The 14318-nt window shown below is 48.7% G+C and overlaps 1 protein-coding gene across 2 annotated transcripts in view; it reads right to left on the bottom strand.

Annotated features, from left to right (window-relative positions):
* Positions 1-14318, bottom strand: part of LPAR5 (lysophosphatidic acid receptor 5) — a 254560-nt gene that overhangs the window by 188205 nt on the left and 52037 nt on the right. The window contains exon 1 of one of the 2 annotated variants that reach the window (XM_069650687.1): positions 3025-3160. The exons of the other annotated variant lie outside the window; for it this stretch is intronic. The gene's annotated coding sequence lies outside the window, so the exon portion shown is untranslated. Of the gene's footprint in view, positions 1-3024; positions 3161-14318 lie in introns of those variants that run through there. 2 annotated transcript variants of the gene reach the window in all.

The following is a 14318-nucleotide window of genomic DNA, read 5'->3' on the forward strand; positions in this document are numbered from 1 at the left end:
GCAACAAGGACAAGGCAGAGGTCCTTGCCGAGACACTGGAAGCTTTGTTCACCCCGAACAAGGTAAGTAGGCTCTCAGACGGAGTGGAGGAAGCAGTTGAGAAGTACCTCGCAGATCACAGAACTGGGCTGGGAGCAGAAGACATCAAGGAGTGCACAAGCTCTGAGGTAGCAGGACTTGCAGAAAAGCTGGCGAACGGCAAGGCACCGGGGAGCGACGGAATAACCAACCTGGCAATCAAGAACCTCTCACCAGCATCAATGGAACATCTCACAGAGATCTTCAATGCATGCATGAGGCTCCAGCACTTCCCGAGTTCCTGGAAAGAAGCAAGGGTCATCGTTTTTCCAAAGGCCGGCAAACCACTGAGGGATCCAGCCAACTACCGCCCCATCAGCCTGCTTTCTGGATTATCGAAGCTCCTGGAGAAGGTCCTCCTCGCTCGACTCAGCGACTTCACCTCCGAAAGAAATCTATTAGCAAAGGAACAGTTTGGATTTCGAAAGGAGCATGCAACGACTCATCAGCTACTGAGAGTGGTGGAATCGTCTTCCTGGATGTCGCCAAAGCATTCGACCGAGTCTGGCACAAGGGACTGCTGCACAAGATGATTGGCCTGGGATTTCCGAACTACCTGGTGAAGACGATTGCAAGCTACCTGGGAGGCCGCACCTTCCATGTCGCCATGCGGTCTGAGATGTCCTCTTCACATCGCATCCGAGAAGGCGTGCCACAGGGATCGAACCTCGGACCCTTCCTGTTCAACCTCTTCACCAACGACATCCCGACAGATCTCCACAAGACGAACCTGGCGCTGTATGCAGACGATGTTGCAGTCATCTCCCAGTCATTCAGCGAAAAGGAAGTGGCAAAGAACCTGCAAGCTTCATTGGATACCATTGCAAAGTGGTACAGCGACTTGCGGATAGAACTCAACACCAGCAAGACAACTGCAACGCTGTTCACCAGAAAGAAGATCAAGGAGCACCCACACATCAGCATCAGCGGGGAGACCATCAAATGGGAGAGCAGCAGCCGCTACCTCGGTGTGACCCTGGACATCAAACTCAACTGGGAAAGCCACATCGAGAATACTCAGCAGAAGGCAACGGGAAAGATGGCAGCGCTGTACCCACTCCTGAAGAGCAAGTCCATGCCCCTCCGGACAAAGATCAACGTCTACAAGGCGATCATCAGACCAACCCTGACTTATGCCTCCCCAGCATGGATGACCTGCCATGAGCGACACCGGAAGAGTCTTCAGATAGTCCAGAACAAGGCCCTGCGGATATCGTCTGGAGCTCAAATCTTCACAAGGATAGCAGACCTTCACATAGACCTGGACATCGAGATGTTGGATGAACATCTAGCGAAGCTGAGCAAGAACTTCTGCCAAGAACTGGATCAGAACCCGAACCCTCTGATCAGAAGACTCACTGCCACCACTGCAAACCCCTTCGACCGCTACCCGCGGCCCATCACTGCGAAGACCCTGTGAAACCAGCCCTACTGTGACAAGACCACACAGACCAAGAAGAATACTAACCCACGACTACACACTCAACCCGAGAAGATGGAGTAATGAGGCTCAAGCCTCGGTATCCAAAAATCACCGCTGATGGATAAAAATCTATCAGCAAGAAGAAGAACAAGAGGAGAGCCCCCACACTCAATTTCTAATCCCACTTAAAGCACTGATTGTAATTTTGAGAGGTATCTAAGCTGTGTTACTCAGCATCGTCTTGCTTCCCAGGCGCGTTGCCGCTGGGCTATCCTCCTGCGACTGGGATGATTTCTCAAATGTCATAAGGGTGTGACAACAGACAGTCCAGAAATAGCAACTTTTTTAAAAATTGGCAAGCATGTGTTGCCCTTTCAAGACAAGCTTTCCCCGTTGTAGTCCAGTTTTTTGTTTTACCAATTTGGTAGGTTTTCGTTTTAAGGAAAGTTTCTGCCTCTGCCACTTCAAATAGTTGACAGAGCACGATATATATGTTTTGTTGCTGAATTCACGGATATGTTTCCACAACATGTTGCTCGGCTACCTTCGCGGGCATCTTTGCTCTTTTTGTTCCGGTTCTCTGGCGCATTAGAAGTGTGTAAATGAAGTCAGGCTTTGAGTTTCTGTTGTGCCGGGCACGCAGTGCAGAGAGGCAAAGCCGGACGCGTCGAGGTGTGCCATGGTGCCATACATTGTTAGTGTTACACAGTTGGGTTTAAAGATTGGTGTATTGTTTTGGGAGTGGGGCTGGGGCTTTGTCCGGGTCACTGCCAGGTCTAAGGTCAGCCCTGCTTACCTAGTGAAGCAACTACTCGACCAACTCCCCTTCCGCCCCTTACCACCCTGCGGCAAAGGGGCATTCGACTAAGTGCCTGGTCATTTCTGAGACATTGGCACGGCCCCCTGCACATATGTCTGCAGAGGAGAGGGGGGTGGGGGGTGTTCCCTGGTACATTCTGATATCCGGTGGAGGGCAGAGACCCTTTCCTTAGGGTGTCGCCAGGGGGAACAGGGGACTGACTGCCTTTCACTCAAGTCTCAGGTGTCCTCTGATAAGACCTCTGTCTGGGCTGGACAGATTGCAAGGTCAAAGGTCGCACTCATAGGACTTTGAGTTTTTCACCAGCATGTCACCGGCTGGCACCAACAGGTCAAAGGAGTCTCTTCTCTCCAGTGTGTCACTGGCTGACACCAGCACAGGCGACGGGTCAATCTCCAGCATTGCACAAGCTGGCACCAGCATAGAAGCTGGCTCTCCCCTGAAAGGGTCACCAACTGGCAGCACCAGGGATGGGCTCGTGTACATTGCACGGGCACCTGGTGCTTGCCCTCTGCTTCACGGACCCTGCAGCATACACAGGAAATCAGACCTATTGCTTAACATGCTGACTGCAAAGCCAGAATTCAAAACCCAATGCCCCCGCCTGTGCCCACATATTCGCCAGTTCCCTTATCTGAGCACATGCTGAGCGCCTAGAGGACGTTCGGCATGCAGTTGGCACTGTACGAGAACACTCACTCACCCTGTGCTGCCTTTCCCGAATGGAGAGACTTCCCGAAGCCAGGCCTGCCCCTCCGATCACAGCCTCCCTCCTTCCTCCCGCTCGAGCCTCGCCGCATTCTTCTAACTTCTCTCCCCGTCGTGAACTTTGAGACGGGGAGTGGCCCGCGTGCTCACCTGCTGTTTGGGGATGTGAATGGTGTCACGCAATAGGCCTGCGGGTAAAGTGAAAGGCGGCAGAGGAAGTGACAGGCAGAAAAGGCCGGTGGGAGGGCGAGTGTGGGGGGTAAACGAGCGAGCGACAGAAAGACGTGCAGAGCCAGTGAGCTCAGAAAAAGCAGCAGAATGCTTGGCAGTATAAGGCAACCACTCTCTCCACCAACGCTCTGTTAAGGTTGTTTAACGACCACAGACCATCATTGCTCAGGCCTGGTGAGGTACTCCGGGTAGCATGAGTTCAGCAAAGACAGAGACACATCTCGAAGGTGTACAGGCAAAGGGGGGGGGGGTCTGGATGATACCGTCACAGATCTTCAGCCACCAGAGACAACCGTTGCTCCGATCTCTTCATAGGCAGACCTAATTACGACGCAAAGCGGCACAGGTTCGAATCTACTGTACGCGCTTAGGAGACTCCAACGTTACATAACCACTTATACTGTTCAGCAAAGACACATACACACACATCACACTGTCAAGGAGAGGCCTTGCAGAGATGTCCAACAATCTCAGTGAGATATCTGAAAGATGTTCCAGCAGGTTGTCATACCTGCCTACATTTGAAAATCAAAATTCCTGAGATTTATGCCCCGCCCACAGCCACACAAGACTCCGCCCATTTGCACATGGCTCCGCCCACACGTCCAACAGGTAAACTCGGTTGTTGTAGGCTTCAGTTTGCTTACTATAGCATTGAAAATAATTCATTCAATGCTATAGTTAGCAAAATGAAGGCAGTGCTGCCGCCTTCACAATAGTGCTTTCAATCCATGTAATTGGATTGAAAGCACCATTTTTGCGGTGGCGGCGGCTTCTGTTTGTTTACTATAGCACTGAAAATAATTCATTCAATGCTATAGTAAGCAAACTGAAGTCGCCGCCGCCGCAATAATGCTGCTTTCAATCCATGTCACTGGATTGAAAGCAGCATTATTCCTGCTGCAGCGCCGCCTTCATTTTGCTTACTATAGCATTGAATGAATGATTTTGGTAAGCAAAATGAACGTGGCACCGCCGCCGTAATAATACTGCTTTCAACCCAATTATATGGATTGCAAGCACTATTATTACAGGGATCGGGAGTCGCATTGAGCACCGTTTCCGGGTCCCGCCCAATTCTCCATCCGATTGGCTACCGGCGGCAGCCAATCAGGTGGAGAATATGACGGGACCCGGAAAGAATCTCAAAATTCCTGAGATTCACGGGACTTTTCCGGAGACCCGGAGAAATGCTTAAAATTCCGGAGTCTCCGGAAAAATTCCGGAGGTTAGGCAGGTATGCAGGTTGTACGGACAAGAGTAGCAGACAAGCACCTTTACAAGACGCCCAGAAATCACAGACATGCCCCTCGCCTCAAGAATTTGCAGCACTCCCTCGCAGGTGCTGAAATCAAAGACACACATTTCTCAAAGATATCACTCGATCACAGACGGACCTCCCTCTTTTTTTTGGCTCGTCCGTGTGATACAATTTACATGTTCTATCAAATGATCACTGTTTTCGAACAACCCCGCTTACCTATGTGCTTATATATAAAATGCTATAGAAGCACAAAATAAAAGTCTACAACTTGATGAATGCTTTAAGAGTAACGAGGTGCGAGTGCCGGCTAAATACACAATGATCGCAGTGTTATGGTCGGTGATGAAGATGGGGATGAAACCCTTTAACACACAGAAGCAGCAACACATTTCCCACAAAACCCCCCACACCAGACACGCCTCCACTGCAGCTTACAACATATGACGACACACGAGCAACCAAACACACCTCTATGGTCTATTTGACCGGGAGAAGCTCTGCTGCCACTTCCAGAGAACTAGTGTTTCTTGGGATATCAAAAAAGGTAGCAGGCGCTCCTCTCCAGAAAGAACATGGCATGATAACCTGTTCTGAGATGTTCTGAGATGAGAGTTTGCAGCTCAGGCTTTTTCTTGGGATTACCCAAAGTGAAAGACTGCCGCACAAGGACTTGATTTTCTCAACATACTGGTTAAAAAAAAAAACAGGGTTTGGCCCCCTTTGGCTCGCTGGATGTTTTGGACTGCCATTCCTGTCAGCCCTAGCCAGTATAGTCAGATCATGAGAGTGATAATGCAAAACACCGGGGTTTACAGACCCCTGCAAATTTGCAGTCCTCAGGTGAGACAGCAACTGGCATATGGTTGGGGTTGCTTCCAAGCCACTGTTGGCAACTTCCAAAGCAGAATACTTATAATAACTCTTCTATTCGACACACACATTTGAGATGGAAGAGTCTTCTTCATGCTTTGCTAAACCCATCACAATATTGATGGTGTATACTAAACATACCCCGATGCTCCAACCACAAGGATGGCTATGCCGCACTTGATTCCTACCAAGGGTGAAGTGTGCATGCGGTTATCTGCATTCTTTCCTGTCTTGAGTTGATAAAGCTGTGAATAAGATCCATCTAAGAAGACAAAGATGCTTTTCTGAATCAAAGAGCATGCTTTTGGACTAATTTGCATATCCACAATACATTGCGCAGTGTCGCTTCTCTGGAGATGAACTTCTAGGGATGGCTACTGTCGCAGTGTAGCATGTGTGACTTAGATACAATGGCATATTATGCTCTCATATTTCAGGGAGAAGCTTTTTTAATGCTTTTTTAAACTAACCATAACAATGATGCTGATTGCTAACCAAACCCCGATCCTCCAACCAAGGATGTCAAAAGGAGATGAGAGCATGTTCCTGTGGCGTGTGTTGATGCTACAGGCTTTTCAGACATGGAGGAGGAGGAGGATTGCTCAGGGTGTGGAGGTGGGAAATTGCACTGGAAAGTGGTCCTGCTTAACAAGAAATGTAGGAAGTTAGTCCCCGGTGTGGGTTATGTTAAATTAAACAAATGCACCGATTGGTACGTTTGCCAGCCTTACCACACAGTAAGCCCGAACACGTTCTTGCACGTCCCTCCCGCTGCTCTTCGTTTTTTCTTTCTTTCAGGCCACCATGGACAGGGAGAAGGGGCTCTCCCTGTTCCATGACGGCCATTTTTTTTATTTACTTTTTTTTTCATTTACTTTAATGGATGCCATGGAACAGAAGAAGGGACTACGTGTAGTCCCTTCTCCCCTTCCATGGCGGGCGTTTTCTTTGTTTAGTTTGGCCTCCACGGAAAGGGAAAACGGACTCCATTGCCAATCTACGGCAGGCAATTTTTTGTCTTTTTTTCCAGCTGCGAAATGAAACGCGCCTCGCAATTGGAAAAAAAAAACACCTTTAGTACCCTGGTCTAACGGGTCGGGGTACTAATGGCAATAAGCTCCTCGATGGTGAGCCATTACTGCGTTTGGTAATGCCCCCCGGGGCTTGTAACTATGTGCCCCGGGGGCATTACCTTACGCGTTAATGGCCTGCTGGCTCAGGGCTTATTTCCGAATTAAACAGGGATAGAAACCGATCTCCAGTAGATAGGATTGGGAATGGTGAAGTTGTGACAGCTGAATCTTACCCATATGCAGTGTAAGACCATGAGGAGGAGGAGTGCACCAGGGGAGGGGGGCATAGTGGTGTGAAACGTGAAGAGTGTGTATGGGAAAGTGGTGGGGAGCAGAGGCGTTGCTAGGGGGGGCTAAGGGCACTATAGCCCCTGATCTTTTGGTTGTAGCCCCGGACAGAATCTCAGGAGCTACAACCAAAAGGCTAGCTAGCCCCCAGTCCCGACAGTACCGACATCAGCGCAGCCCCGCGTCTTTTCCAGACCTAGCAACCCCACTGGTGGGGAGGCTTGATTGGAACAGTGATGGAGTGGTGGGATCAGGGGCATAGGTATTTTCCGTGCTGTTCATCTGAATATAGGTTTGGAAGCATTGATTGAGGAATCTAAATGTGACAATGTGATTGATTATTCTCAAAGGTTGTACCAAACAAGTGAGCATGGCAAAAGGTGAAAAATCATAACGTATACAGTCGACATTGAAGAGGTTTGCTATGTAATAATTTATAGTAACCAAGCTGTCGTAACCTCCAAGGGCTATGGCCAATTTAGAAACGACCTTGAAAAGGATAAGATTGTAACTCATTGAAAGAAATACATTTTTAATAAACAAAGAAAGCAGGGAGCTAGTCTGTTCTTATATGAATGAACTTTTTAAAGAAAATGTAAATGATTTTGTTATGTGCCATGTTCTGTGATAACTTATTTATGTAATTTTTTTTATACTATGCTAATTCTTTATCTCTTGTATGATCAGTAATGTATTATAATCATGTAATGTTTAATATGATGAATTTAATTAATGTGTGAATAATTTGTAAAATAGGTACATTTTTGTATGTATACATTTTATATTGGAATGTTGATTTATCAGCCAAAAAATAAATAAATAACCCAATGTGAGTGACGTGAGTAGATTGGGTAGGAAGAACGAGGAGGAAGAATTATTCTCCACTGCGGTGCAGTGACTTTTGAGGCTAAGGTGCTGCCTGAACATTTGCCTATTTGTTTTGAAAGATTTTGAGTGGTGACATATGTTTCTCTGCTGTTGCATTGTTTCAAGTGTCAGAAGTATGAGCACGTGGCCAGCGTTTTCCAGGGGTGTCAATATTCTGCGAAGGGCAGGGACAGTTATAATGTAGGCGAGTGCCTTGAGGAGAGAAGGCCTGTCTGTAGGAACTGTTGGTGGTGATCAATGTGCTACGTTTAAGCAGTGCACTGCATCTGTGCGGGAATACTGAGTGCCATTAGTCACGGTGCAATATTCTTTATTGTAGGCGCACGTGGAGGCTCAAGTTCGGGGACGAATGGCGTGCCATCTACTTCGAGAGTTTCTGTAGTGGAGTCAGTCACTGAAACGGTGAACAAGCATGCAGTGGTTCTAACGAAGGAGTCCTTTTTGGTTTGGGCTGTTAGGTGTCCCTTGCGACACAAGCCAAAAAATACACAGTCTGTAGGTACTGTTTGGTCATGGGCCCACCCACTGACTGCCCATGGCTCTTGGCCATGATAATCCCTATGACCATTCCCACCCAGTTCATGCCCCTCCCCGCTCAAAACACCTCATTGAGGGAATTCTTTGAGTTCGGTTTAATCAAAACCTTACCATCAAACTTTGCACTTGAAGTGCCTGACAGTGTTTTTTCAAAGCCATCTTCTGAGAGTTAATGACTTAATTGTAGCTGTAAACCGGCCACTGGTGTAATAAAAAAGTCTTAACCGGGTATGCCTTCAGACACTCGATTTATAAGCATTATGCATGTCCTTCACTGAAGTCCTATTAAAAACAAGCATTGGTGGCTGATGCGACCCTGCACTCTCTCAGAGCCTACTGAGAACATTGTGACACTTTTACTTCCTTCTTGGTTAGTCGCCAATACTAAACATCACTTCCTAAATCTCTGACTTTCCCACCTTCATTAGGTCTCACCTGGACTTCCACTCTCATTACCTCCAGCCGTGCCCAGTGGCTGCATTGTGTTTTCATCTGTCCTGCTGATTTTGAATTTAGCTGTGCCCAGTGGCTGCATTGTGCTTTCATCTGACCTGCTGATTTTGAATTTAGCTGTGCCCAGGGGATGCATTGTGCTTTCATCTGTCCTGCTGTTCCTGTCTTGTTCCAGCTGCATTGTGTTTTCATCTGTCCTGCTCTTTTAGAATTCAGCTGTGCCCAGTGGCTGCATTGTGTTTTCGTCTGTCTTGCTGATTTTTAATTTATTGTGTTTTAATCTGTCCTGCTGTTTCTTTCTTGTTCCAGCTGCATTGTGTTTTCACCTTTCCTGCTGATTTTGAATCATTTAGCTGTGCCCAGTGGTTGCATTGTGTTTTCATCTGTCCTGCTGATTTTGAATTTAGCTGTTCCCAGAGGCTGCATTGTGTTTTCATCTGCCCTGCTGATTTTGAATGTAGCCGTGCCTAGTGGCTGCATTGTGTTTTCATCTGTCCTGCTGATTTTGAATTTAGCTGTGCCCAGTCGCTGCATTGTGTTTTCATCTGTCCTGCTGATTTTGAATTTAGCTGTGCCCAGTCGCTGCATTGTGTTTTCACCTTTCCTACTGATTTTGAATGTAGCCGTGCCTAGTGGCTGCATTGTGTTTTCATCTGTCCTGCTGATTTTGAATTTAGCTGTACCCAGTCGCTGCATTGTGTTTTCATCTGTCCTGCTGATTTTGAATTTAGCTGTGCCCAGTCGCTGCATTGCGTTTTCACCTTTCCTGCTGATTTTGAATTTAGCTGTGCCCAGTGGTTGCATTGTGTTTTCCCATTTCCTGCTTATTTTGAATTTAGATGTTCCCAAAGGCTGCATTGTGTTTTCATCTGTCCTGCTGATTTTGAATGTAGCCATGCCTAGTGGCTGCATTGTGTTTTCATCTGTCCTGCTGATTTTGAATTTAGCTGTGCCCAGTCGCTGCATTGTGTTTTCATCTGTCCTGTGGATTTTAAATTTAGCTGTGCCCAGTGACTGCATTGTGTCTTAATCTATCCTGCTGTTCCTGTCTTCTTCCGGCTGCATTGTGTTTTCATCTGTTCTGCTGATTTTGATTTTAGCTGTGCCCAGTGACTGCATTGTGTTTTCATCTGTCCTGTTGTTTCTGTCTTGTTCGGTATCTTCTGCTTGCATCCCCCTATGTTCTCCCTTAGAGTTCCCACCCCCCTTTCTGCTCTTCCTTCGTTCCCCACACACCCTCTCTCCTCTTCCCCCTCTTCCACATCACCTATGGTGCTCTACGTTTCTCCTATATTCTCCAACGGTTTCCCTATCGACTATCCTACCCTTCTGACTAAGAAGAAGTTCAAAAAGGATATCCTGGTCTCCAACCCAGGCCTCCCTATCGCTGATACCTACATATGTGCTTCCTCCAGACCGATTCTCACCGACATCCTCTTTGTCGTTCCTTCGCCAGACCTATGGACTCTTCATATGGCCTCTGTGCTGTCTCCTCACTCTTCCTCTCCCATTAATGGTGGCACCTGGTGGGAGGCTGTCCTGCCTTCCATCCACTCCTCTAAGGTCATCATCAATGTTTACCTCAATGGCACGGTCTTGGTCCAACACTCTCAAGCGAACATCCTCCTCTTTCATAGACGCTTCCTGTGCCTTATTAATTTCCTTTCCTCTCCCGCTATCCCTTCTCCCCCTTCTTCGGCTTCCTTGCTTCCACCCTCTGCCACTATATCTAGTGTACTATTCCTCCTCCTCGGCTACCTTTCCCTCTCCTCCTACCTCCTCTGCCCTCCCTCGGGCTCCTTCTACACCTCTGCAGGGAGTACCTCTGATTTGTACCCCTCCCCGGAAGTCTTTCAAGGATGGCAACCTTCTCCACCTCACCACTCTTAACTCTCGCTCAGCTGTCAAACACTCCTCTGACATCTGCCGTCTCCTGGAAGAACTCGACCTTGATGTCCTTAGTCTCACAGAGACATGGTTCACAGCCACCTCTGTCACAAGCTTTGACACTCTCCTCCCTGATGGCTACAAGATCCTCTCCACGCCCAGATCAAACCGTTCTGGTGGGGGTGTAGCCCTAATGTTCCCAGAGTGGATTCCTGCCTCTATCATTCTTATGCAGGCTTACTCCTCCTTTGAATGCCTGGTCTATAGGCTTTCTCTCTCCTAGCCACTCTCTCACAGTGGTTACTATCTAACGGCCACGTGGTCAGATCTCCCCTTTCCTCTCCGAGTGGGTGGACCTACCTGCTCCCTCCTGGCCTCAACCACTCAACTCATCCTCCTTGGAGACTTCAACATCCACCTGGATGCTTCCTGTCCCGCCACGGGACTCTTTCGTAACCTTTGCAACTCACTCTCTCTCTCTATTCTTCCGTCTGGCCTGACTCACTCTGCAGGGCACACCCTTGATGTTCTTATCTCCTCAGACTTCCCCCTCTCTAACCATCTGACCACTCCTCTCTCCTGGAGTGACCACTTTCTCCTCTCATCTCTCTCTCTACCCCTCAGGCCAAGCCTACTCTCACACTGCCATCCACCTTCTCAGTCATTTGACCCATGAAGCGTGTGTCAGCTGAGGCATTTGCTGCATCTTTCTCTCCCCCTCCTGCACCTCTGGCTGACTCACACCCTGAGACAGCCCTTTCCATGCTCCACTCTGCTATCTCTGAAACTCTCGATGTACTTGCCCCTGTCCTGAGGGTCCGCATGAAGCCTAAAGCTAAGTGCAACTCCTGGTACGACTCAGATCTCATCACCCTTAAATGGCTCAGAGGAAATGGTTGGCATCTTGTACATCCTCTGACAAACTGGCCCGCTGCCTGCTCCAAAGGCAATACCGACTCCCTGTCCTCACTAAGAAGAAAGCTCACATACAAGCCAGTGCATCTGCAGCATCTAACAACTTGGCCGTACTCTTTATAATCTGCAAGGAACTGGCCAATCCTGCCGCAGTATCTACCGCAGTTCCTTCCCTGGCCCTCTGTGTGACCCTGGTTTCTTACTTCATCTCTAAAACCCAGGACACCCTGTCCACCCTCTCAGATTCTCCTGTTTCTCCCACCAGTCTCTCCTCTTCCTTCTGCCCCCCTCTGACCACCCCACCCTACTTCTCTGCCTTTCCTCTCTTCTCCTTGACGAGGTTTCTAGACAAGTCTGATCTATGAAAACCTCATCAAAACAGGTTCTTCCCTGTTCTTCCAAAACCACCAAGGACCACATTGACACCCTCGCTCCTCGCTCCTGACTTGGCTGACTTCTGCAACCACTCTTTCACCTCCGGAACCTTCCCCTCCCCATGAAGCACTCTCTTGTGCAACCTCTTCTCAAGAAACCCTCAGCCGACCCCTCCCTCCCGGCTAATTATCGCCCAATATCTATCACTCCTTTCCTGGGCAAACCCCTGGAAAAGCTGCCCATCTCGCAGCTTAATCTTCACACTGAATCTGTTGGTTGGCTCCATGACCATCAGTCTGGCTTCAGAACAGCCAGAAACACGGAAACTGGTTGCCTGAACATCCGCAGAGACCTGCTCTCTAACCTTGATTCTAATCTCCCCTCTGTCCTCTTCCTACTTGATCTCTCCTCTGCCTTTGACATGGTCAACCATGCCACCATGCTCAACCGGCTCCATGATAACCTGGGAATCACTGATCAGGCTATGGCCTGGCTGACTTCTTTCCTGTCTGACCGACCCTTTCAGGTCGAACTTGTGTCCTTCCTATCCTCTATCTCCCTCTCTCCCCCTGTGGTGTTCACCAGGGGTCTAACCTTTCTCCGTGGTTGTTCAACCAATACCTGGTACCTCTCTCCCACCGCATTGCTGCTCTCTGCTCCAACTTCCAGTGCTATGCGGATAACACCCAGCTCGCTCTCAGGCTCCCCTCTGCCTCCTCTTCTCCTTCACTCATCCCTGACTGTCTGTCTGCGATCCAGGAGTGGTGCGCCGCCAATGATCTCTGCCTGGATGCTAGCAAAACTGAGATCCTCCCCATCGGCACACCTGCACCCCTCTTTCCCTTCACTCTCTGTCTGGCATCCCTTGGCCCTCTTCCTGCTCCCACCTGTGAGGCTAAGAACCTCTGGGTTATCTTGGACTCCACACTCTCCTTCTCTCCTCACATCTCCGACGTCTTTAATAAGTCAAACTACCAACTGCACCTCCTCAGAGGTATTCTTCCTTTCCTCTCCTTCCCCCAGAAATGCACTGTTTCTAGAGCTCTGGTTTTCTCTAGGCTTGACTATTGTAACAGCCTCTTTTTTTAAATCTGCCCGCCCCTACTCTGCGTGCTCTGCAACTCATCTAGAACAGGACTGCGAGACTTGTCCTTGGCCTCAGGTCCAGGGATCATATCTCTCCAGCACTGACCTCACTCCATTGGCTCCCAGTGGCTGCAAGGATCAAGTTCAAGACACTTTGCATCGTCCACAAGGGCTTCTGGGGCCTGGGAACTAAATATCTACAGCTTTCTCTTCTGTACTAACTTCCTTCTCAAGCTCTTCACTCCTCCACCTCCAACTCCTTGAGGGTCAGTCGTTTTTCCAAGCAATGAGCTGGGGGCAGATCTCTCTCTTCGGCTGGTGCCTCTCTTTGGGTCAGCTTCCCTGCCTCTCTGAAACTTGAGGAGAACCATCTCCGGTCCCGGAAGCCGCTCAAGACTTTCCGCTTCGCTTCTGCCTTCTCTCTTCCTCTTCCCTGCTGATCTCCTGTCTGGTACTGCACTGGTTACCTGGCTACCCTCTGAACCACAGGCCCAGGTCCCTGCCCTCTCAGTTGCACACCTGCACTGCCTCATGGTAACCCTGCACTTGGGGCTGTGTTTGCAACCCTACAGCGGCCCCCCTACCTGCACTAACACTTGCTGTCTGCACTTAACCCTGCACTGCCACCTGCTGGCCGCACGTCTTGTTTTTCAATGGTTACATCATATGTCTTGCACTTGCTCCTCCTCCCCTTCCCCCGGCCCTTTTCCCTTTTCCTCTCCTCTGCACTTGCTCAATCTCAATGTCACTGGGCCTAGTAAGATCGTTGTCTTGTCCCTCCTGTTCCCCTCCCCTGCCTTGTCGCGCCTTGAATCACTTGTATAAGCACGCTATAAATAAAATATCATATCATATCAACAGTTTTGGTTTGTGTATAAGTATTAGGCAGTACCAGGCACCGCTATTAGATGCCCAGGTACTCACACCATTTGCCAGTGGCCAGTTAATACCACTACGGCCTGGCCTGGCAAGTGCCTTTTCCCTGCCTACACAAAAGCCCAGATTGTTGGCATTTATAATGCTTGTTACTGTTTGTGATTGAGGTTATTGTTTAGCTCAGACCGAGCAAGACAGGGAAGTTGCTAATTATTGTTACAGCAGCAGCGACATTTCTGGGAATTTATTTGAATGAGGTGTTGAGAGGGGGAATGTGATAGGGTTGTTGTGTACTTGGGAAATATATCATTTTTCACTGGATGCTGCACATTGTGCTGCACCCTATTGATGGATGCTGGATTTGTTGGAATAGTGGAGATGAGTGACAATCTCTACATCACTGAAGTTGTTGGTAGGTGTAGAGCATCCTATTGGATGACAAAACATCTGTACCGCCCCCAGCTGTACCACCCCTAAAGAGAGAAAGAGAAGAAGAGTGTCAGAATATACCACACTGGTGATACCTAATGACTGTCATCCTTATGG

Source organism: Ambystoma mexicanum, chromosome 3p (assembly GCF_040938575.1).
Source record: "Ambystoma mexicanum isolate Mex_15411 chromosome 3p, UKY_AmexF1_1, whole genome shotgun sequence".
NCBI lineage: Eukaryota > Metazoa > Chordata > Amphibia > Caudata > Ambystomatidae > Ambystoma > Ambystoma mexicanum.